Below are 24,884 nucleotides of genomic sequence, written 5' to 3'. Positions count from 1 at the left end.
AGTGAGTTCAGCCGGGTTCAACCTGGCGTTAGCAGGTGTTTTATAGCGTTATGTTAATGAAATTAATTGCCTTTTTTTTTTTAAAGCGCTCAAAGCGCTTTACAACGTTTCATTCATTCATACGTTGGGAGGTGAAGTGGTCGAACAGTCGACGCCGGCGTCCTCACTTCCCCCACATTCACACACCGACGGTGGCGAAATCTTAAAACGTGAATAACTCTTGATCTAATTCTAAATCATTCCGTCCAATTCTAACCAAAGATCGTGTGTGTGTGTGTGTGCACACACACACACACACACACACCACACACACACCACACACACACACACACACACACACACACACACACACACACACACACACACACACAGATGGGCAGTATTTGAAATACGTATTTGATATACTTTTTTGTAATTTGTATTTCGCTGGGATGGAAGAAATTAGATGTATTTTGTATTTAGATATATTTTTTGACCCAGTATTTGTATTTTGCCCATCTCTGCACACACACACACACACCACACCACACCACACCACACCACACCACACACACACACACACACACACACACACACACACTAAGCATGTGCAGAGATTAAAATGGGGTGCATTTTACTGTACTGTTTTTTTATTTGTTTATTTTGCTAGCTTTAGTTATAATAATCATTTCTTCTTCTGTTTTTTTACATGAATAATATAACCACATTATAAGCATATAAAATTAAATGGGAGTGTCTGAGACAGACTCACCCTGTTACAGGGTGAGTCCCATTTAATTTAATAATAATATAATAATACTAATAATAATGTGTCCTGTGTTTCCAGGGAGCGTCTCTCTCAGAGATAAAGAAACAGTACAGAGTTTTATCGTTGAAGTTTCATCCCGATAAAGGCGGAGACGAGGCGACCTTCATGAGGATCGCCAAGGCCTACGCAGCGTGAGTACTACAGCGTTCACTATGAAACAGCGTTCACTATGAAACAGCGTTCAGTATGAAACAGTGTTCACTATGAAACAGCGTTCACTATGAAACAGCGTTCACTATGAAACAGCGTTCACTATGAAACACGAAACAGCGTTCACTATGAAACACGAAACAGCGTTCACTATGAAACAGCGTTCACTATGAAACAAACTATGCCTATTTTCATAATTGAATAACTAGTAAAGTAACTAGTTACTTTTTTAGATAAGTAACTATAACTATAACTCTTTACTTAGTTCTAACAAGTAACTTGAACAACACTGCCCTCGACAGATGGCGTTAATTAGAAATATTAAATAATACAACATGCACTTAAATGTTGATATTAAAAAATATATATGTATAACTTGTGTGGCAGTTGCTACAGTGTGTGTGTGTGTGTGTCCACAGTTTGACCAATTAATGATCTGCGCTCATTCTCTCTGTGTGTGTGTGTGTGTGTGTGTGTGTGTGTGTGTGTGTGTGTGTGTCCACAGATTAACCAATGAGCAGTCCCGACAGAACTGGGAACAGTACGGCAACCCAGACGGTCCAGGAGGTCAGTGTTCGCCGCCACCTTCTGGCCGAAAGTGGTAGCACACATTGTGTTCATGTAAAATTAAATAAATCACACCTGTGTGAAGTGAGGGGCACTAATCTCTCTCTCTCTCTCTCCAGCCACCAGTTTTGGCATCGCTCTGCCTGCTTGGATCGTTGACCAGAAGAACTCTATGCTGGTACGCTTACACTATTATTATTATTATTATTACTGTCTGTACTGTCCTGCTTTTTGTGTGTGTTTTTGGTGGGGGGTTTTTCTAACTCCTATGCTGCCCCCTGCTGGACGCATAGAGCCAACCACAGACTGCCAAGCAATTAATTATAAATAAGTGTCAACGCCAGCGAGCTAAAATGAAGCCATCCTCGCTCTATAGAAAACGCCCAATGTTTCCATCTAGACCATAGACTGTAAAAAATGTGGACAAAGCGTTCTCCGGGTCTAACATGAAGGTAAAATGAAGCCTGTCAGTCCTTGTGTTGTAAGTCGCCATCTTTCTAGATCCGTTTGGGCCCAGCTGGCCCATTGGCTGGCCCAGACAACGAGGCGGGACTTCCCCCCTTCTTCTTAGTTAGTTTTTATTTTGACTCAAGTGGGAGGGGGATCCCGATTATAGATTGTAACTGTAGCCACGCGCCTCAGAACATACGCATTTTTTTAATAAATGGGACCATAATTTTCCAAAAAGAATATTATGACATGAGAAATGAGACTTTAAACTAGTGACTGGAAGCAGAACATATTCATGACCATGTTTATTAATACTAGGTGTTTACATGCATTTAGATCAGTGGTTCCTGTCAGTGGTTCTTTAGGCCAGTTCTTTAGGTCAGTGGTCCCCTCTGAAAGTATCTTCTCTTTCTAGAATAGTGTCCTATAACTCCACGCTCTTTGATGAATGAATGAATGAATAGTTTATTTCGATCTTTCAGAGGGAGACATTACACAAAAACAGTTTACTTTTTTCTTTTTTTTTGTGATCGAAAAGGCATAGGCAGAAGCTTAAAGCTTATTAGTGCCTATCCTTATCTCAACATATTCCAAAATACTGTTGGAGATAAACAGTGATATTTTATCTACCCACGGACGCCGTATGCACTGGATGATAGTCTAATCCTGGGTAAGATCTTACAGGTCTGACCTGCTCAGTGGTTCTTTAGGTCAGTGGTCCCCTCTGAAAGTATATATATCTTCTCTTCCTAGAATAAAACTTTAACTTCGTTTTTGCATATATACTTAGATATATACTTAGTTTTTGCACACTACACTAACATTAAGCTTTATGGTTAACTTTTTGACACTATCGTTACTTTTATACACCCCAGAAACATAATGTTGTATTACTTACGTCATCATTGAGAGCAGTTATACATATACTATATAGAGTATGTAGTTGCAAGTTGATTAGCGGTATACTGTGGTTACTTTGCGCCAAAAACCGTGCCAGCCAACCCGCCACTTGAATCGTATGCAAATAAAACAGCAGATTTGTGCCTGGTTTGCTGGGACCAGATTACATAAATGACCATATTTCTTACGTCATCATTGAGAGCTAGTCATACATATACACACCATGTACTCTGGTCCCAGCAAATCAGGCACAGTTTGCTATTTTATTTTATTACTTGCGCGCTCTGCTTGCGCAAGTAAAAATACTTTTAGTTACTCCACTGCGCCCTGCCAAGAGAAGATTGGAGGGTTACACTGTAACCCAGGTTCTCTGAGTGGAGAGACTGGCTCTCCACTACATATTGTTCAATATGTACGGGAACTGACCCCACAGGGCAGTGTTCATGGATATCTCTTTAAGACACATCATCTATGGTGGCCCTGCCCAGATGCCAATCAGCGGGCTATTTAAGCCCCATCTGTGCAGTGCCACTTCGATTAATTCTTGATTGACACGAATTTCGGAGCGGCTCTTTTGTGGAGAGCCAGTCTCTCCACTCAGAGAACCTGGGTTACAGTGTAACCCTCCGTTCTCTATCGTGTTCGAGACTGGCTCTCCACTACATATTGTTCAATATGTACGGGAACTCTCTAAGACACACCGCGAGGAAATAAGCAGACCAGCTGCCCCCGCGGCAGCCCGAGGCAGTTTAACCTGAATTCCATCCGAGCCTATAAGTGGTGAGCGCCATGAGTCACAGGCGCTTGCCAAAATGCTCCAAAACTTCAGTATTCATACCAAGTAAGTAATACTCGTGGCCTAGGCGCAAGACGCCACCTAGGCTCAGCTGGCCTAGCACGATGCTAGGCCAGTGACCACCGGGGTGAAGGGCTTCTCAAGCCAGCCCGTCAGATGCCCGGCCGACCTGACCGGTCAAGGTGCTGGTGACCCTACCGCTGAGTAGCACGCAGGAGCGACTCCCACAGGGGGAGCGGATGCCACCACGTTCCATCGGTAGGACAGGGTGAATGTAGACAGAGTCGCCCATGTCACTGCTGTGTAGATCTCCGTCAGAGATACACCATTCTACAGCAACCAGGGGGCACTCCTGCCTGCTTGTCCCTGTTGGATCACCCCTGTGATCCGGTGGGACAGTCCAGCCTTCGACCATGGTCTACCCGAGCACTCTCTGATCAGGCCGTATGGTATAGAGTGCAGGGATTGGTGCCAGCACCACCTAACCATTGCCATGTATGTAGGAAGTGGCAGCCTCCTTCATGCACTGATAGGGACATTCTTGTGGCTGACACTGCTAACAACAAGAATGCTGTCCTGCGAGAAGCCACCCAAGTGTCCACGCTTAATTGGCTCATGCCGCAAGGCAGACAGTACCACCTCCCGTGGGGGGGCTGCCGACCTAATGTGCGAGCACTCGATGCACCGTGGTCTCCCTCAGCCCTAAGGGGCGGAGGCACCAGCTGGCTCACTGCCAAGAGTTGCCAGCCAGCAAACTAGTGCTGTGGGATCCAACAAACGGGCACCGTCCCACGCCAACATCCGTGGATGTACTCAAGAACGACGCAGGAGCGCAAAGTACCAACAAACTGGCCAGATGGAGAACCAGGATCACCGGAAACGACAATGGAGGGCTCGTCTGAGGACGACCTCGAGAGAGATACAACCCATGACATGGTGGAACCTACTCAGGGGTCCACCTGAATTGACCGCCACTGTCTCGAGAGACAGCATGTGGGGGCTGGGTACCCTGAACTGTCAGGACTGAGGAGTGGGCTCGGTGTGCTGAGCACCTCTAGCCATACCCCGCCGGTTGGCCCTGGAATTGTTTGTTTACGCTCTCTGCCGTGTGGTCTGGCCGGACCGCGGCGGCAACGATCAGCGACCGTAGATGGCCTCAGAGTACGCCGACTAGATCAGCTCCTCTGGGTTCTACCCCGCTACCCGCCGCAACGGTTTACAGCCGCGATGATCAACCAGGAGGTTCACCGACGAGGTCGGCTTCGCTCGGGGTCTCACAGCGCTTCTGCAGCCAGGGAACCCAGGCTCCACCAACGAGGTCGGCTTCGCACTTGGGACCCTTTGGCCGCACCGAGCGCCGTCTCAAGGTTTCCCCCGACGAGCAGGTTTCACCAGGAAGCGGACGCACGGACCGAACGCCGTCTCAAGGTTTCCCCCGACGAGCAGGTTTCACCAGGGAGCGGACGCACGGACAAGACTGAGGCTTCCTCCGCGAGGCAGATTCGGCACTCAGTCTTGTTGCTGTTGTTGTTGGCTAGCTGCGCCTAGATAGCCATGACTTCGTGACTTCTCTGGATGAGAAGAGCTTTCTCTGTGGTTTCAGACCGGTAACCGGATTCTACCCCGCAGAGTCACACCTAGGTGCATAAACGGCTCGCCGTGACACACTGTACACTGTATCGTGTGCTCTGCCCGACAGCCACAGCACGCTCTGCTGTGTCACTGAGCCCGGCTCCACCGTGAAACTATACCACGGACGCATGAGCTGACCTCGTCAGCAATACGCCCCATAGTGTGATAATGGCTGAGATTCAGGCATACTTCCTGGCAGACCCAGCATGTCATGTCTATGTTACCAAACGTCGGACAGACACAGCATGTCCTGTCTGTGACAGAACTACACCACTGTCGCGTGAGCTGACGCCCCGCCAGAAATACGACAGTATAGTGCGCTATGATGACTGCCCAACATAAAGGGAAACATTCGACTGACCCCGCACGTTCTGTTTGTGTCACTGAACCCAGATCCACAATACCGAACTACATCACCGGCGTGTAAGCTGGCGCAACACTCACCATACATGTATTCATGTACTTTTTGTATGTCTATTTCATATGGACCCCAGGAAGATTAGCTGTCGCTTCGGCATCAGCTAATGGGGATCCATTCAATAAACAATAAACCATACCCTGTATAGTGTGCTCTAATGGCCGTCTGACCCCAAGGAATCGTGTTAGTCTCACCTACAAACGAGACCACAGCTAACCCGAGAGGGCGAGTCAACGCTCGCTCCCTAAACTGCACACTGTAGTGCATTAATAGGCTGCTGACACTCGTAAGTAGTCTCACCGAAAACTTTCACTAAATCCTTCTTTACAGACCTGTCCATACCAGGCAGGGCAGGAAAGAGGTAGAGCTATCGCCTGAGCTTAGCTCACCCAGCTCTGCCAACCTGGGACAAGGTTCAAGGTAGTCTCTATTTGTCTCCCTTGAGAAAAAATTGTCTTGGAGACAGAGTCACAGCTGTATACAAATAGCATCCACGTTCACATAACAATGACATTTTTATGGGACATTTTAGTCTGTCAGTGGAAACGACTGGTCTTTTGCCTCTAAAAACAGGCCCCCATGGCCCCTCCAGCTTCAGCTGGAAGGATGAGACCATTCGTACCTGGGGCGGGGTCCTCATACCCGGGCCCCCGCAGGACACACCCTGGTCATGGCCATCCTCTGTGGGCATGTGAGCTCCACATGCAGCCTGAGAGACCCCTGCTATTTCCATCTCCTCTTGTCTCTATATAGATATATTCATATGTATACCTATATATTATTTATTATATGTGTACCTATATATACATATATGTATACATCTTGTATTGTACCCCATATTTTAACTGTTCGGACTGTGCTCAACAGGGAGTGGGCCCATAGTAATTGCTTGAACGTGAGGGGTCATAATCTACCCTTTGCAGAATCTCACAATGCTGCATAAACGAATCAAGGCAACATGGTACCCTAAGACATCCCCATGACATGGATTCTCTGTGTGCTCTCTCTTTGTTAGGACAGAGTCCATACCAAATCAATGTCCACAATTTGTTTTGTGTCACCCGCAGAGTTATGGACCTCTGGAAGAGGTTGTACATAAACTGCTCAGCCGCTCTGAGGCGCTCTAGCCCAAAACAATCTGACATTAAGCACACTGGAGGCTTCCAAACCTTTGTATATATCATTCCAGTCGGCCTACAAGTCCACATGCATATAGTGTGTTGTTGTAGCCTTTATCATACTTATAAGCATATAAGTATATATTAACCAGAACCAATTGTGACAGAGTAAGCAATTTAATTGCAGCGCCTAACACGGTGGGTCATCGGGAGTTTTTGTCTCCTGATCTTTGAGCCACACCGCCCTCTTGTGACCCATAAGGCACAGTGCAGTCTGGGCAGCCGTCCCTGACGGGCATACCTCCATACACTATGACGCTCATGTCAACGAGGAAGTTGGAACACGCTGGAATTGTTTGTTTACACTCTCTGCCGTGTGGTCTGGCCCGGACCGCGGCGGCAACGATCAGCGAACGTAGATGGCCTCAGAGTACGCCGACTGGGTCAGCTCCTCTGGGTTCTACCCCGCCGACCGCCGCCGCGGTGTACAGCCGCGATGATAGACCCAGAGGTCTCACCGCTTCTGCAGCCAGGGAACCAAGGCTCCGCCAACGTGGTCGGCTTCGCACTTGGCTTTGGCCACACCGAACGCCGTCTCCTAGTTTCCCCCAACGTGGTCGGGTTTCACTAGGGAACGGACGCACGGACCGAACGCCGTCTCAAGGTTTCCCCCAACGTGGTCGGGTTTCACCAGGGAGCGGACGCACGGACAAGCTGAGGCTTCCTCCACTGTCTAGCGGATTAGGCCTGCAGCTTGTTGCTGTTGTTGTTTTTTTGTGGAGCTACGCGGCGCCCCGAGAGGAGTCGTCGAGACGACCAGCTCTCTTCTTACCTAGGTAAGTGGACTGTGTGCCACGCAGCTTCATGTTCTAAATATATATATTTATATATAATATTTAAATAGTGTCAAAACTGCTGAGATACACGAAACGTCTGCTCTCGTGGAAATCAAAAAATCGAAGTGGCACTGCACAGATGGGGCTTAAATAGCCCGCTGATTGGCATCTGGGCAGGGCCACCATAGATGATGTGTCTTAAAGAGATATCCATGAACACTGCCCTGTGGGGTCAGTTCCCGTACATATTGAACAATATGTAGTGGAGAGCCAGTCTCGAACACGATAGAGAACTGATTGACTAGATTTTTCCTTCAGGTGAAAATTTGGCATTTTCTGGGCAAAAAGTGCATTTTATACGTGTGGTGCGGGGCTCAGAGTGCATGCGTCCACTGGGGAAAGTACCAGTAGGCTTTTTTCATCACAAAACCGTCTTTCTATTGGTGAGTAGCGAAATCATTCGTTTTTGTAGAAGTCGAGAGGCCTACGTGCTGCATGTCATGCGGCGGCAGGCCTTGTTAAGGTGGCTATGGACCAGAGCTAGTCCCCGTTTAACAATCTTTAGCGCAACAATGTAATATATTGAAATATACTACTAACCAGTAGGCCGCTACATTCTCTTGTTCATGATAATGTGTAAGACATGGAGTAAGACCGTAGAGACAATATAATGGTAAATGTCATTGTGTAGATGCAACAGCATTCAGCTGTGAGATGAAAACAGACTGACTTTTCTCAGTTGGCGCTAGACGGCTACAGTATGTACTTTTCCTGCTAACATTGACATTTGACACAGTTGTTCATTGGGTAAAACATTGCATGCTAAATACTATGTGCTAATACTAATACAAGGGCACGCCAGCTTGATGTGTCACTTCACACAGCTGACGAGTGATGGAGAACACAATGATGATAGATGAAGTGGGAACATCATGGCTCATCGTGACACGACGTACAGGCCAGCTGGGGGGTAATCTTTCAACATTATGTCCTATATGAGAGACTGCATGGTGGAGGCCATTGCCAGCTTTAACTGCACCATTCTTGTCAGAGAATAGTTTGATGCTCACCATAGATTTTGATTTGATCGAGTCTCCTCTGTTACAGGGTTCTCTAGCTAGGCTACGGCCCCACCCTGTGGTCCCCGGATGTTACTACCTCTGTAGCTTCATTACCTCGCTGAGTCACATGAAGCTGTTGTTGTCATTGCAATGCTGTTATGTACGCTACCGGCTTTAATATAATAAAAGGTACTGAGCACAGCACATCTCTCCTGGGCATCTGTTATACACATACTTGCAAAATGGTGACAGAAGTGGAAGTAGGATCATAAGAAGTTAACGTCGCTCTGTCCGTCGCCAAAGCAGCGTGTGTTTGTTTGTTTTGGTGAGGATTAGCAGCTTCGGTTAGCCTGCTAGCATTTGCGTCGCGCTGAAACGATGGCCACCAGCATACCGCCTCCGGAGCCCATGAAGATGAAGGGAGATGTTCACAGCAACTGGGTGAGCTTTCGAGCAGAGTTTGAGGACTACCTGCTTGCGACCGGCCTCAGTGAGAAGGCCGAGCCGGTGCAGGCAGCAGCACTCAGGAGGCTGATGGGGAACGACTGCCGCCATGTTTACACACACAACCTGGGACTCACGACGGACCAGCAGAAAGTTGTCGGTGCTATACTGGAGGCACTGGAGACATACTTCACACCCGCCAGGAACATGACTTTCGAGAGGTATGTGTTTGGCCAACCTTAACGAGAGGATGGAGAGCTTTTCGACTCTTTTGTTACCAGGCTGAGGGAAAAGGCTGCCTCTTGTGATTATGGAGCTATTAATTAACACATCGAATGCTATAAGCGTATCAATACGCTTTTTTAAATCTCGGTCATGGTATGCGCAAAGCGTATCTATACGTCTTTATGTTTTTTTTATTGATTACTGTATTACAGAATGAGCGTAGGGAGAGGGTATATGGGGCTACGATTGAGGCAATGATCAGCTATGTGCGCATAATCATCATCATGAAGTTATCGTCATAGCGAGTTATAAAGGTTTAAAGTCAGACATTGACAGGCAGATATAAAAATAAACATAAATAAATTATTATCATATACATACTACACACTGAATGAAAGCCCTGAATGTCTACTTTTAGGAGGAAAACAAATACACATTGATCCCATGTTTGTCAGTAGGCTATTGAATGCAGTTGTACAGGTCCATGCCTTGAAGAACTATTATTCACAAAATAAGGCCTATAGTGACATGTACATACTATATACCGTATGAAACAGAAGACTCTCTGCTTTCATAAGAAAAAAACTAATACTGTAATAATAATACAAATCACACCCCTGTGAAGTGAGCAGTGCAATGTTGTGAAGTGAGCAGTGCAACATTGCACTGCTCACTTCACAGGGGTGTGATTTTATTATTATTACAGTATTAGTTTTGTTCTTATGAAAGCAGAGAGTCTTCTGTTTCATACGGTATATAGTATGTACATGTCGCTATAGGCCTTATTTTGTGAATATTTAGTTGTTAGGTCCATGCTTTCTCTAAAATTCTCTTTTTCAGAGAGAAGCCCTCACACGGAAAAAAGTCCTCAAAGAGCACAGATTGACTTATTGTTTATGTCCGCGTTCCAACATTCCCATACGAAAATATAGATACGCACAGGGACCCTACGCAAAGCGACATCCACATTTCATGAAAGCTTTACGGAGGGTTCTGAGAGGGGCTACATCATCCCCAGGTCTATGCGTCAGGGCCGGATCTAGCCTGCACCACTAGGGTGGGCAGATAGAATATTAGGGGGGGCGACTTGTCTGCGGCCGAAAATTTTTTGGGGTGTCAAATCCCCCCAAACCCCCAAAATGCATAGAAAACTATGCTATCATCATATCAGTTCATCTCCATCTATCTACACTACCCTCTGCATTAACCCGGGCTTGGAACCGGCACAAATAGAACACTGGCTTGTGCCCTGTTGAGGCTGCATTTATCTTTATTTTTTTTGTTTTTTTTTGTTTTTTTATCTATCTAATATATTCTAACTAATCTATTCTATCTAATCTATCTATCTATCTTACTTTTTATGTATTTTTTGTCTTTTGTTTTATATCTTTTTTATAGTTTTTTTTTATTTAGTTCTGTAGACATGGTTATATCAACCGGCACAAATAGGACAAAGTGGAGAAAGAGCTCTCGCATGATGCTGATGAGATTCCAATTACAAGAGCACTGCCAGCAGCAGCTTCGCTGCTAGCAGTGCTAGGTTTAGCTTTAGCAACCAAAAGTTTGCGCATAGTCGCTAGTCGGTCGGGTTGATTCACTTCAAATTACAAGAGAGAGAGAGCGATAGAGAGAACGAGATCAAGTAGAAAGTTGGAGAATGAGTATTAGTAACCAAATTATTTCGGTGACAGACGGCGAAAGAACTGTAGCTGAGCAGCTAGCTAACAGGCAGTGTGAATGTGTGCTGTGCTCTGTGCTGTGAGCCTGTGTGGACCGGCGTGTATAATACAAGCAACTGCTGAAGCGACTGGCCACTCCCTCCTTGCACCTCCTAACCAATCAGTAACTACTTTGAATGAGGGACGTTACGGTTGACAAATCAGGGCTGGTTATTCAAGCAGAGAGCGCTCTGACCATTTATTTCTTTGAAATTTGGGATTTTTGCATGCCATCACGTTTGGTGGGGCAGTCGCGGCATTTAGGGGGGCATTGCCCCCCCCAGCCCATGCCTATATCCGGCCTTGCTATGCGTCCTGAAATGTTACGACGAATTCACTACAACCATGTCGGGGCCGAGGCATGCTACAGACAGTACTCTGTACTGGGCAGGAATGCAAGCGGAGGTCAAAGACTTTGTGCAGCAGTGCTCTGTGTGCAATGAATATACGCACGAGCAGCAGAAAGAGACTATTATGTCACACCCGCTCCCCACACGTCCATGGCAGCTGGTGAGCATGGACTTGTACAGTTATGCAGCACAGCACTTCCTGCTCATCGTCGACCACTATTCTGACTTTTGGGATTTGACCTGCTCCCTGACCCGTCTGCGGACACCACCATCCGCCGGTGCAGTTTGCCCCGCTATGGTGTCCCTGACAGGGCCATTTCCGAAGGTGGCGGCCAGTTTGCCGGTGGAGAGTTCCGGGGGTTTTCGAGGGAGTGGGGTTTCGAGCATGTCATGTCCTCGCCGAGACACCCGAAGGCCAATGGCAAGGCGTAAAGAGCCTCTGCAGAAAGGCAGACCGTGCCAAGGAGGACCCCTGGAAGGCCATTTTACACTGGAGGAGCACGCCCACTGAGGGTATGAATAGCAGCCCAGCACAGCGGCTTATGTCACGAAGACTGAGAACCTTTCTCCCTGTGGCCGACCAGCTACTGAAGCCTCAGGTCGTCACAGGGATTACTGACAAGCTAAGGGTGAAACATCAAGCAGCAAAGCTGTCGTATGACAGAGCTGAACGTCGGCCGGCCTGTGCGGATGAAGCCGCTCCCGGGAGACAGGACGGGCAGATGGAGGAGAGGAGTGTGTCTGCAGCAGCTAGGGCTCCGATCCTATTTGGTCGACGTGGAGGGGGACCACATTGCGGCGCAACAGGATCGATCTCCGACCACCGGAGAGGGTCGCACTCCAGCCATCAGTTCGTCGTCCGGAAGTGGCCCTGGAGCAGCCTGCGAGCGGGGGATGCACCAGAGAGATCGTCAGCAGCACCTGCAAAGTCTCCAAAGTCATCGGCCCCGAGGCCGTCGCCTTCTTCCCCGCAGACTGAGAACGCACCATGCGGTGAGTCGCAGGGCCGGGCCTTCTCCCTGAGTTGGGAGGCTGATTAGGCCTCCGGATAGACTTGACCTTTAGGTAACGGTAACTGTGACTCTCACAAACACACAATTCAATTTTCAATTCAAAGGGCTTTATTGGCATGAGAAAACGTATGTTTACATTGCCAAAGCAGAAAGAACAATCCAACAATACAGCAATACAATGAAAACAAAAATGATGTACATTTGAATAGATCACACACACACACACACACACACACACACACACACACACGCACAAAACACATGCACACACACGCACGAATGCACGAACGCACGCACGCACACGCACAGTCAGTCACTCACACACACACACACACACACACACACACACACACACAGGGACTGTGTACAGAGGCACATGACAAGAACTCTGTGGAAAAAGAAAAAAAAAAGAAAGAAAAGAAGTATGTAGAGAAAAGTTATTATTTTTTGTTACTGTGTTGTTATGGTGTTGTTGTGGTGTTATACTGACATGCAGTATTGTTACTTTACTAAAGGAAGGGAGATGTTACAGGGTGCTCTAGCTAGGCTACGGCCCCACCCTGTGGTCCCCGGATGTTACTACCTCTGTAGCTATATTACCTCGCTGAGTCACATGAAGCTGTTGTTGTCATTGCAATGCTGTTATGTACGCTACCGGCTTTAATATAATAAAAGGCACTGAGCACAGCACATCTCTCCTGGGCATCTGTTATAGGCCTACACATACTTGCAACACACACAGCATAATCAAACTACACACAGCATAATCACAAGCAGCTTCAATCACACTACACACAGCATAATCAAACTACACACAGCATAATCACAAGCAGCTTGGATCAAATTACACGCAGCAGACACCACAATCAGCAGCTTGAATCAAACTACACACAGCAGACACCACAATCAGCAGCTTGAATCAAACTACACACAGCAGACACCACAATCAGCAGCTTGAATCAAACTACACACAGCAGACACCACAATCAGCAGCTTGAATCAAACTACACACACAGACACCACAAGCAGCTTGAATCAAACTACACACAGCAGACACCACAATCAGCAGCTTGAATCAAACTAAACACAGCAGACAACACAAGCAGCAGCAGCAGCAAACAAAAAAAAGCACAATTCCTACCTTGAGATGTCTTCTACTTGAGACATTAATTAATTGGCTGAATCAGTAGGGGACTTTTGATTTGGTGAAGCGCCAGGGCCTTGAGAGGGGTTAATCCGTCACTGAGTAGCAGCCACCTTGGCCCAGCCGTCCTGTTTGTGGGAGCCCCGACCAGCCGCGGTCAGTGGCGATGACATGCCCGTCAACCGTGAATGGTGGTGGGCTCCCTGTGGTTGTGTGTGAGCTCGGGCTAAGCTAACGTTTGCACCGCTAGCCAGAATTGCCTCCAACTCGCTGAGCCTCCCCTCCAGCACCGCAAACACGGTGCATTTGTTACACACATCCTTAGCAGCAAAGGCGTCAGGGCTGTAACTATGCATATTGCATACGGTGCAGGAGAGAGGGCTAGAGCGAGAGGGAAGCCTGCCGGGAGGGAAGGGGTGGTGTTGGCGGAAAGCCATCACAATCGCCCGGCTGAGCCGACAGAAGGGGACGGTCGCCCCGCCAAACAACCAACCCGAGTAGCGATAAGATCGCCACAGAGTAGGATAGTTAACAGTGACAGCGTGTGTCTGAATCACAGCAGCGCAATACAATAATGATTGGTGTTTGTCCCGTTCGTGCTGCTGACAACAACACAGCCGCCAGACAGCATACAGGCAACACAGGAAATGACGCAACAGGCTTTCCGTCTGCGAAATGGGTCCGACATTGCATCTCCAAGTGTGTAGGTCTGAATGTTTCAAGGAGGTTAAGGGCTCTATTTTCAAATACAAAACAAGTATTTCCATATACAAAATACAATACATTCATATTTCTCCCCAAACATTTACAGACATTGTAACCATGAGAACTCAGGCCATCATACTGCTACCTAAGAAGCGCCTCTTGTCTACTCTAAATGCAAGTTAAAAAAATCACACCTGTGTGAACCATCTTTCTGCCGCCTGCCAAAGCAGACGGGCAGTTCAATGACTCTCTTCTTCGGGTCACTTATACAACTGAGGTTACTGAAGTAACCCAAAGTTGTCTTAAGTGCCTCTCTCGAAGAGAGTCATATGGGTCATCATAATACTCCCGTATGATCACCCCGGCTGACAGGACCGCTCCACGGTCCCCCTTTTTCCAGAGAGACGTCACGTGAATGTGGGTCCCTCCCGCAAGGGAGACTGAGAAGGTTTTTAACGGCCAGGGGCCAGAAGGGACCTCTCGACCAAAACGAAAACAGTCAGAATTCCTGACTCAAATGGGCGGCAACCCCCAGGACTGCATGTCCCAGGGTTGCAGGGGCCACATCCAGGTTATAATACGTGTGCGCAGTGCAGACATCCTGAATCGGGACCCCCCTGGCCAAGGCCCAGGATGCAGACAAACCTCTTGTAGAGTGTGCACGTAGACCCTCTGGGGGTTCAGAACCACACGAGGTATAGGCTAACCTTATAGCCTCCATAATCCACTGCGAGAGTCTTACTTTCGAAATGGGTTTACCCTTCCACTGGGAATCCCAGGCTACAAAGAGCTGCTCACCCAGCCTGAAGGGGGCAGTCCTTGACCTGTAGACTTTCTGGGCCCTCATAAGACAGAGACAATGTAGTCTCCTATTCTCCACCGAAGAGAAGGGAGGAGGATGGAAGGCCGTGAGATCCACAGGTGAGCATCCCGAGGGAAAGGTCTTAGGTAGAAAAGAAAGGTTCGGCCTGAGCGTGACCCTGGTGTCATTACCACTGAATCTCAAGCAGCTGGTGCTCACTGAGAGCGTGTGCATGTCACCAGCCCGCTTTGCTGTCGTCAGGGCGACAAGCAAAACGGTTTTCAGAGAGAGGAACTTAAGGTCCACCGTTTCCAGTGGCTCGAAGGGGTCTCTCATCAAGGAGTCCAAGACTATCGTCAGGTCCCATGAGGGGACCAGAGATCTGGCGACCGGTCTGAGGCGCGCCACTCCTTTCATGAACTGACGGATCACTAGGTGTCCACTGACTGGTCTGTTGTTCTTACCAACATGATAGGCCGCTATGGCCGCTAGTTTGACCTTGACTGAGGAGAGACCAAGACCCCGGTCTAGGAACTCCTGCAGGAAAACCAGAATGTGTCTCACAGACGCTTGAAAAGGGAAGACCTCTTCTTGTCTGTCCGAGCACCAACGCTCAAACACATGCCAAGCAGTGTTATAACGTCTGGCGGAGGTAGCCCTGGCACTGAGGATCGTCTCCACGACATTCAGAGAAAGGCCAGTCGCTTCTAGCGACGCCCCTTCATGGGCCAAACCTAGAGATCTAGGTCCTGAGGACTCCTCCGGCCTGGGTCAGCAGGTCCCTCAACAGAGGGAGCTGACATGGTTCTTTGAACAGGAGAGGGACTATGTCCTGTCTCCAAGATCCCCAGGCTGGAGCTACTAGTAGCAGCTCCGATCCCTGATCCCGCACCCTGGTTAGGACATGCGGAATCAGTTCCAACGGCGGGAACGCGTTAAGCAGCCCTCGAGGCCATTGATGCGCTAGCGCATCCAGGCCGAGCGGGGGGGAACCTGAGAGAGAGAAGAACATAGGGAGCTTGTTGTTCGTCCCTGAGGCGAAGAGGCCCGCCACCGGACTGCCGAAATTGGTCCAGACCAAGTCCGCCACTCTGGGGTCCAGGGACCACTCGCTGTAACGTAATGGTCCCCTGGATAGTAGGTCGGACCCTTCGTTGAGGCGGCCCAGGACGTGGCAGGCTGAGAGCGACAGCAGGCGGCTGTCGCACCAAATCAGGAGCCTGTGTGCCAGGGAGCACAGGCGAGAAGACTGGAGTGTTGTCGGAACGAACCAGGACGTGGTGACCTCCGAGGAATTGCTCGAATTCTCAGAGTGCCAGGAACACTGCCAGTAGTTCCAAGTAGTTGATGTGGGAGGAACACAATGCGGCATCCCACACCCCCCTGGCCGTCCTCCCGTCGTGGGTGGCGCCCCGACCGGAGAGGCTGGCGTCGGTGGTGACCAACTTCCTGACTGTGGGGAGACCCAGCGGGACCCCCTCCGTTAGAACACCTCTGTTCGACCACCATTTCAGAGCTAGAGTGCAGTTCGAGGACACACTCTGCATTTCGTGAACCTGGTGGATAAACCGAGGGACTTCAGCCAACGCTGAAAAGGCCTCATAAGGAGTCTGCCCAGACCTACCAGAGAGATGGCCGAGGCCATGAGTCCGGCCATCCGCAAACACGTACCCAGTGGAAGTGTGCGGCCTGTCTTGAACATGGCCACGCACTTCAAGAGGTCGTTGACCCTGTCCCGACTCAGTTGAGCCCTGTAAGAGACAGAGTCCAGAGTGATGCCTATAAAATCCGTGGATTGGGTAGGCGTCATCATGCTCTTGGCTAGGTTTATCCTGAAAACCCAGTGAGGTCACATGGGACACGACCCGAGTCGTGTTCCTCGCAGCCAGTCGTCTGTTACTGGACACCCCTAGACCTGTACGTCTCAGGGGTGCCAGCGCGGCCTCTGTACATCAGACGAACACTCTGGGACTGAGGGACATCCCGAATGGAAGGACAGTGTACTCATAAGCCTTTCCCTGGGACCCAAACCGCAGGAACTTCCTGTGAGGCGGGTACATAGGGGTGTGGAAATAGGCGTCTTTTAGATCTATGGACGTGAACCAGTCGCCTGATGTATGGAGCGCACCAGAGACCTGGCCGTCAGCATCTTGAACTGAAGACTTGAGGTGCTTGTTGAGTATCCGCAGGTCCAGGATGGGACGCAGGAGTAGAACCCGCTGCGACGCTGGGCCAAGGGTACCTCTCTGACGGCACCCTTCTTCCAGCAGGGAGGCGATCTCCTGTTGGAGAACCAAACCCTCCTGACCCCTGGCGTTGGTGAAGATGACCTCTGAAAACGCCGGGGGTGTTCTGGCGAACTGGAGTCTGTACCCCTTCGCTATGGTGTTGAGGATCCACGGGGATGCTCCGCACCACTCCCACTGTGCCAGGTGTTTTGCTAATGGGTTCTCTCCGGCCATGGGAGGCAGTGTTCCAGACCTGCAGTGTTCCCTGGCAGGTTGGAGAAAAATCTGGCATGACCCGTCTCCCCAATGGCGTTTTGGTACGCCACTGACCTCATTCCCCCGACGCACTGCGTCGGGGGGCCCATGGGGCTCCCGTGGCAGTGCGTTCATGTCCCCCCTCTGTCGACATTGAGTGCTGTACCTGTGCAAACAATATCGAGGGACCTGGCTACAGGGACGTCCAGACGCCTACCTGTGCCATGGTCCAGAAGCGCATCGCGGGCGGACTGGACGTGCAGTCCGAGACTGCTACGTCCAGTGCTGGGCCCGGCGCATGGGGGGAGGGTAGGGTGTGTGTCACTTCGGCCGCTGGTCCATGTTGGGCTTTGGAGCGCCTCTCTTAGGACCGGCCTGAGGGCCCATAAAGGCCGCCAGGGCCTCGCAGCCTGGACGCTGCACCTCCACGTTGAGGGTCATCCTCTCGAGTGCGCCTCTGAAGAGGACTCCGGGGATGATAGCACCCTCGGAAAGCTCTCTCTGGGCAACGGGATCCAGACCAGGTGAGGCTTCCAGCCACCTACTCTACACTCTCTACACCCACGACTGTACTCCCATCCATCCTAGTAATGCCATCATCAAATTTGCGGATGACACCACTGTGGTGGGACTCATTACAGAAGGGGACGAGACAGCGTACAGGGAAGAGGTGAAAGGGCTGTCAGAATGGTGTGAGAAAAATAACCTCATTCTCAACACCTCCAAGACCAAGGAGCTGATAGTAGACTTCAGGAGGAAGAATATCCAGCCTATCCAGCCTATCCACATCAATGGAGAGGAGGTGGAAAGGGTCTCAGACTTCAAGTTCCTGGGCATGAACATCTCGGACAACATGACCTGGAAAATTAACACCACTGCGCTCCAGAAGAAAGGTCAACAGCGACTGTACTTTCTCAGAGTACTGAGGAAAATGGACCTAATGGAGAGTGTGCTCCTGTCCTTCTACCGATGTGCCATCGAGTCGGTACTGATCTACGGCATCTCCCTGTGGTTCTGCAGCTGCACGGCGGCAGAAAGAAAGTCCCTTCAGGGGGTCATAAATACTGCCCAGAGGATCATGGCATGTCCCCTTCCATCTCTGGAGGACCTCTACAAGAGACATTGTAGCAGGAGAGCCAACAGTATCCTCAAGGACCCATCCCACCCAGGTCACCACCTGCTGCAGCTCATGCCCTCAGGGAGGCGCTATAGGGTCATCAAGACCAGGACTAACAGACTGAAGGACAGTTTCTACCCCAGAGCAGTCATAGCTCTTAACACTGACACTTGAACTCTGACACTTGACACTTTATGAACTAAAAGGACTTCATGTGCAATATGCGTTAAATGTTTGTATTTTGTGTTTTTATATAGAGTATTATGTATTTTGTTTTAAATGCACTGATCTGGTTTGCAATTCAATTTCGTTGTCTCGTACAATGACAATAAAGATATTCTGATTCTGATTCTGACCTAGCATGCTCTGAGGTGATGGAAGCAGTGGCCATAAGGCCGGTCAGGTCAGTGAGTCAGCACGTGAAGGTCACAATTTTCTAGGTGACGAACTCTAGCCAACTGTTCAGGAGTAGGGGGCCTCCTAGACGCTACTACGGGGGCATAGTGTCTGGCGTCAACCACCGCGGCCTCTCTGTCACGCCTGTCTGTCAGGAAGGACAGGATCGCGTGGGGTTGAAGAGGGAGGCTCCAGCTATGCGGTCGATGGCTGGCAGCCTATCGAAGCACAGGGTCTCGACAGTGTCCAGAGGGACACGAGAGCGTCGCGGAGTAGCCGGGAGAGCCATGGTCTTCATTTTTCATTTCATTTTATTTCGCACATGGTGTATCACAATACAGTACAAATCATAATAGATAACAATTCATATGTCTTACATAATTCATTTGTCTTTCATACCTATCTGATACATCCATGACGAAAAGGAGCAGGAAGAAGAATAAATTCTTATAAATACCTGCCCCCTTTTCACTCAAAAGTTAGTTTTTACTTTAATGATTGGCTCATACACATCTAAACAAAACAAAAAAAAAACAAACAAAACAAAATAAAACAACAAAAACAAAAGAGTAAGACAAAACAAGCAAGAAGTTGAGCAATGACACGTGCAAGAAACTATAGCTAACCTATTCGTCGGCTTCATATTGCCTAAATATTAGATTTTTGTAATTTATTTTAAATTGGCAAATATTTGTACAACCCTTTAAATTGTCATCCAGAGAATTCCACGTTCGGATTCCTGTTATCGAAGGACACATCAGTCTTTGAGTGGTCCGTGCAACTTTATGTTTAAAATCAAATTTCCTCCTACTATCCCTACTTTCTGAACTAGGTTCAAATAGCTGTTGTAAATTAACTGGTAATGTTTTGCTTTTTGCTCTGAACATAATTAATAAGGTTTGTAGCTTCACGACATGTTCAAGTTTCAGTACCCTCGATTTTATAAATAGAACATTTGTGTGCTCTCTATAATGCACTTTGTGCATGATTCGTACTGCTCTCTTCTGTAATAAGTATAATGGTTTTGTGGTGGTCATGTACGTATTCCCCCACACTTCAGCACAATAACTAAGATATGGAGAAATTAGTGAAAAATATAATATTCGCATTGCTTCTTTTGCTAGCACATGCTTCACTTTATTTAAAATAAAAATGCTCTTTGAGATCTTTTTCTTAACATGCGCTATATGGGATTTCCATGTTAATTTGTCATCCATTATTACACCTAAGAACCGAAATTCTGATACTCTTGCAATGGCCACTCCATCTATGACTAATTCCACCTGGTCATCCCTTTTCCTATTTCCAAAAACCATGAACTTAGTTTTTTCCAAATTCAGCGAGAGCTTATTTATATCAAACCATTTTTTTAGTTTTTTCATTTCATGTGTAATGGTCTCAGCTAACTTATTTAAATCATATCCAGAGCAATGGAAATTTGTGTCATCTGCAAACAAAACAAATTGTAATATTTTTGATACGTCATTAATGTACAAATTAAATAATTTGGGTCCCAAAACAGAACCTTGAGGGACTCCACATGCAATTTGCATACACTCTGATGTGTTACCTGCCCACTGCACATATTGTTGCCTATTTTCTAAATAGCTTCTCATCCAGTCCAGTACCATTCCTCTCACGCCATATGTGTATAATTTAGAAATCAAAATTGAATGATTCAAGGTGTCGAAAGCTTTTTTTAAATCTATAAATACCCCTATTGTATATTTATTTGCATCTGTTGCCGTTGATATTTCCTCCATTATATTCATTAATGCTGTTGCTGTGGACCTATTTTGCCGAAAGCCATATTGGCATTCACTCAACAATTGATGCTTTTCAATAAAAGCATCAAACTTTTGTGCAAAGATCTTTTCAAGCACCTTAGAGAATTGTGAGAGCAATGACACTGGTCTGTAATTATTGAAGCTATGTTTATCTCCTGATTTAAAAAGTGGAATAACTTTTGCAACTTTCATTCGATCTGGAAACTTGCCTGACTGAAAGGATAAATTAAAAATATAACAAAGGGGTTTGATAATACAATCAATTGTCTTTTTCACTATAACCATGTCTAACCCATCACAATCAGTAGATGTCTTATTTTTAGACTTTGTTACCATAGTTAGGATTTCTTGTTCACTAACATTTCCCACAAACATAGACTGCAACACTTTACTACTTCCTGACCAATCACCTTGTTCTGTTTCATCATGATTTCCAATTAAGTTTGCCAAATTTGGACCAATGTTTACAAAAAAAGAATTGAATTCGTTTACCATTTCGTTCTTGTCTTTTATAATTTTATTATTAGTATTGAAATGACTAGGTAAGTTTGTGGAAGCTGGTTTATTACCCATTACTTTGTTTAGAATATTCCAGGTGCCTTTAATGTTATTTTTATTTTCATCTAACAATTTGTTATAGTAATCTTTCTTGGCCAGTCTCCTTCCAGCTAGCCGTGTAATGTGCTCTGAAAAACCTGGGACAGGGGAAGCAGTGGTCCCCCGACAGTGATTTTTGTCGTGTACATACTGTGCAGCTTGGCCACAGACCCACCCATGGTGGGGATCTGGGTCACGAGCTTTTGCCCTTCTGGGGACGGTCCCGGTGTGCAGCCCGGGGCCGCTACACCATGGACGGGGCCCAAGGCGTGGGAGCATGGAGTTGCAGGGTCCGATTGGCCCCTCCGGAGACGCTGTGCCGGTCGTAATCCTGGCAGCCGTCATGTTGGCTGTTGGACAGCAACGTGAGGCATCCAGTGACCGTATGAGAGCAGCGTGAAACGATAGCCGAAGTAGCTCCGATGCTATGGCTATGTCATAGACGATTTGGTGTGGCACCTTGAAAGCAGCCTATCTGGAATGCTAAGCATGCTAGGGTGGCATCGGCCATCCAACGAGGTTGCTACTCCCGACCTCGAAAATGGTTAGCTAAACAGCTAAACAAACCTAGCTTCACAATGTACATACCTGTAATGTTGAGGGAAGCAGTCGGTAGTCGAGGGTCGTTGGGGAACCACGTCGAGTGAGACTCGTGCCTTCGGCCGCTGCGTGAAGTAGTAGCAGTGTTGGTGGAGGCCTAGGACTGCATCCGACATCCCGTTGTCGCAACCACCCGGCTCAGGGGAGCCTCGTTGGTGGGCTGACGAGAACCCGCTGGAGGGAGAGCAGCACCCAGAGCCAGCCGGCGAGGCCTGGCTGATGTCTTGGGTCTGGCTCCACAGGCCTGTTTACCAGTGCGGTGAAGAGCGTGTGGAGCTTGTTGTTGGCGGTCCGAGCCGCCTTCCCGGCAGGGGAGGAGCCCAGGAAGGACTCGTCACGGTGTCTCTGAGACGCGTCAAGGTTGAGGGGTCTGAAGAGAGAGGACGAGGCGGTGAGCCTAGGCCTCGAGGTTTGGGGCTGGTCGGGACAGCCTGGCTAGGAGGTGTCGACCAGGGACCAGAGGGCTGTTGTCACCCCCGCAGGCCATCTTGGGTGTTGGTGTAGCTTGAAGAAGGAACCAGCAGTCCAAGACATTGTAGAAGCACTTTTAAGTTATAATATAATATCATTATATAATAATAATATATAATATAACAAAATTGTTGTGAGGAAAACTGTCTGTAATTCACAAAACAGGATAAAAGAAGAAAAGTGGTGGTGGAGTAGAAGAGTATGACTCGTGGTGCTCCACTGGGAACTGGGGAGGGCTGTCGCCACCCCCGCAGGCCATCTTGGGTATTGGTTTTAGTCAAGAGGTTGTTACAAACCCTGTTGAAACAGAGCCTTGGAAGGGGTCCATCATCGTGGTCATCTCTTGTAGCCATGGTGGAGATGGCTTGTTCCTTGTCTTATTCTCAAACCCCTTTTTTTTATTTCATTTTAAGATATAAAAAATATTATTATTATTACTCACTCATTAGAAGGTGACAAACAGAAGGTGACAAACAACCTGCCCTGACTTGGGCTCAAAAACAAAACTACCTGTCTCCAAACTATCAAACATTCAAATATAGCATTATACACTAACAAAGCTTGTACAAAGATTATATATTCCACTTCCACAGAATGTCCATAACCATCAAGAAAAACACAGCTCATTATATGCCTTACAATACCACAGCATTAATGAATGGAATGGATGTGGCTGTTACCAGAGTACTCCCTCATTAGAAGGTCACCTTACGGGCCTTGTACTCAGCAAAGTCAGCAAAGCCCTCGCTCTGCAGTTCTCAATAGAAAGCGTAGCCAGTCCACTGAGTCTCTTGTCCCATGCTGCTCCTTAAATAAGTCTTTATCAACTTGAGCTTGGAGAATGAGCGCTCTGCACTCACTGCAGTGACCGGTGAGATATAACATTAATGCAGTGCAAACATCAGTAAATGATGCCACTATATGTGTCCCTGTCAGGGCTAACTGGCACATGACAGCACAGTCCTTTGCAATTTGCAACTCTAGATTAATTATAATGATATAAAGTGACCATCAATTTGCATCTGCTTGTATTAAACGACATTAAACTCACCAACATTGCAGCTGTAGGGAAAGCTTGAATATCCACTTTCAAACTGCAAAGCTTTTGTTTCATAAATATACACCGAATATTTTTCCCACTCAGCTCTGCACTTCGTTTTCTCCTTTTTTTAGTTCTATCTCACTACTAGAACTTTCTGACTCTGAGGTAGATAAGATTGTTGGCACTTAAGTTGGCTGTCAACAACAGCATCCATTTGTTATTTCAATGTTGTGGACCGGAGCGTGGTGAAATTGTTGCTAAGATATGATACTGCATAATGATTGGCTCTGCTGCATGCCTATGAAGAGTACTGACCAATGAGCTGTGCCTAGCGCCTTGCTAGACACCAGGTTCCATCTATCTATCTATCTATCTATCTATCACAGTTACACACCTCCACCAGCAGAGGGCGAAAGCATTAAGGCAACAGTGCCTGGATTATTTTGGTGCGCATGCGTGGAAACATTTTACCCGGAAGTGCTTGTTTGCACAACGTAACGTGGCTGCGTCTAGTTTTCCCTTACGGCGAATCGGCGATGGCGGTGCTTGTTGAACAAGTCAAACATGTCGTGTCTTTCGGGAATTGTTGATGTCTTTATTACACATTCTATTACAGTAGGAACAGAAAGCTTGGTGGAAATGTCTCCTAGAGGAGGTGAAAAGCGTCAAATGGAGTCTGTACGGCTGAAGATAAATGAACAGCTAGCCGCGGTGGGAGAGGAGATATTGTTTGTTGTGGACAAACAGCAGCGTGGCGCTGGTGATGTTTGTAGTGTGGAGCTTAGCGTCAGAGTGTTTGTGTTGGAGCGCCTCAGCACGGTGGGAGAGTTCATGGTCAACCTCTTCCAGAGAGAGATGGAGACACAAAACAAACTGCTGGACATTGATTTTGATATGGACATCGATCTACACACTGCAGGTTAGTAGATTCTGAACAACACCAGCTTAGCTACAAGTATCATTAAGCTAGCTGAACGGAACTACATCTCCCAGTAGTTGTACTAGCCCTAGAATGTCTGTGATCATACATAAATTACATATATTCCTGTATACACAGCCATAGATCGGATGCCTCCGCTCCCAGTGAGCAAAGAGACATGGGCAGCATAAATGTGCTCCGCGCTCAGTTTGTACTCACCCAATAAATAATTCCAAAGACGTGGTCAGTGAGATATTGTCCTCTAGTTTCACATCCATGTAAAAGTTCTCAGGGCGAAGGGTCCGGAATGACAGCTGGACAGTCACTCGCAGGGC

At 47.7% G+C, this 24,884-nt stretch overlaps 1 long non-coding RNA gene across 1 annotated transcript; it reads left to right on the top strand.

Annotated features, from left to right (window-relative positions):
- Positions 1 to 822: 822 nt before the first annotated feature.
- On the top strand, positions 823 to 1,705 carry LOC308322014. The gene is made up of 3 exons (XR_013964673.1): positions 823 to 939; positions 1,464 to 1,525; positions 1,645 to 1,705. It is a non-coding gene; the product is annotated as an uncharacterized lncRNA (long non-coding RNA).
- The last annotated feature ends 23,179 nt before the right edge of the window (positions 1,706 to 24,884 follow it).

Source organism: Protomyctophum bolini, assembly GCF_963924005.1.
Source record: "Protomyctophum bolini genome assembly, chromosome: 9".
Classification (NCBI taxonomy): Eukaryota; Metazoa; Chordata; class Actinopteri; order Myctophiformes; family Myctophidae; genus Protomyctophum; species Protomyctophum bolini.
Note: the sequence above shows the minus strand (reverse complement) of the source record. Positions and strands in the feature narration are given on the sequence as shown.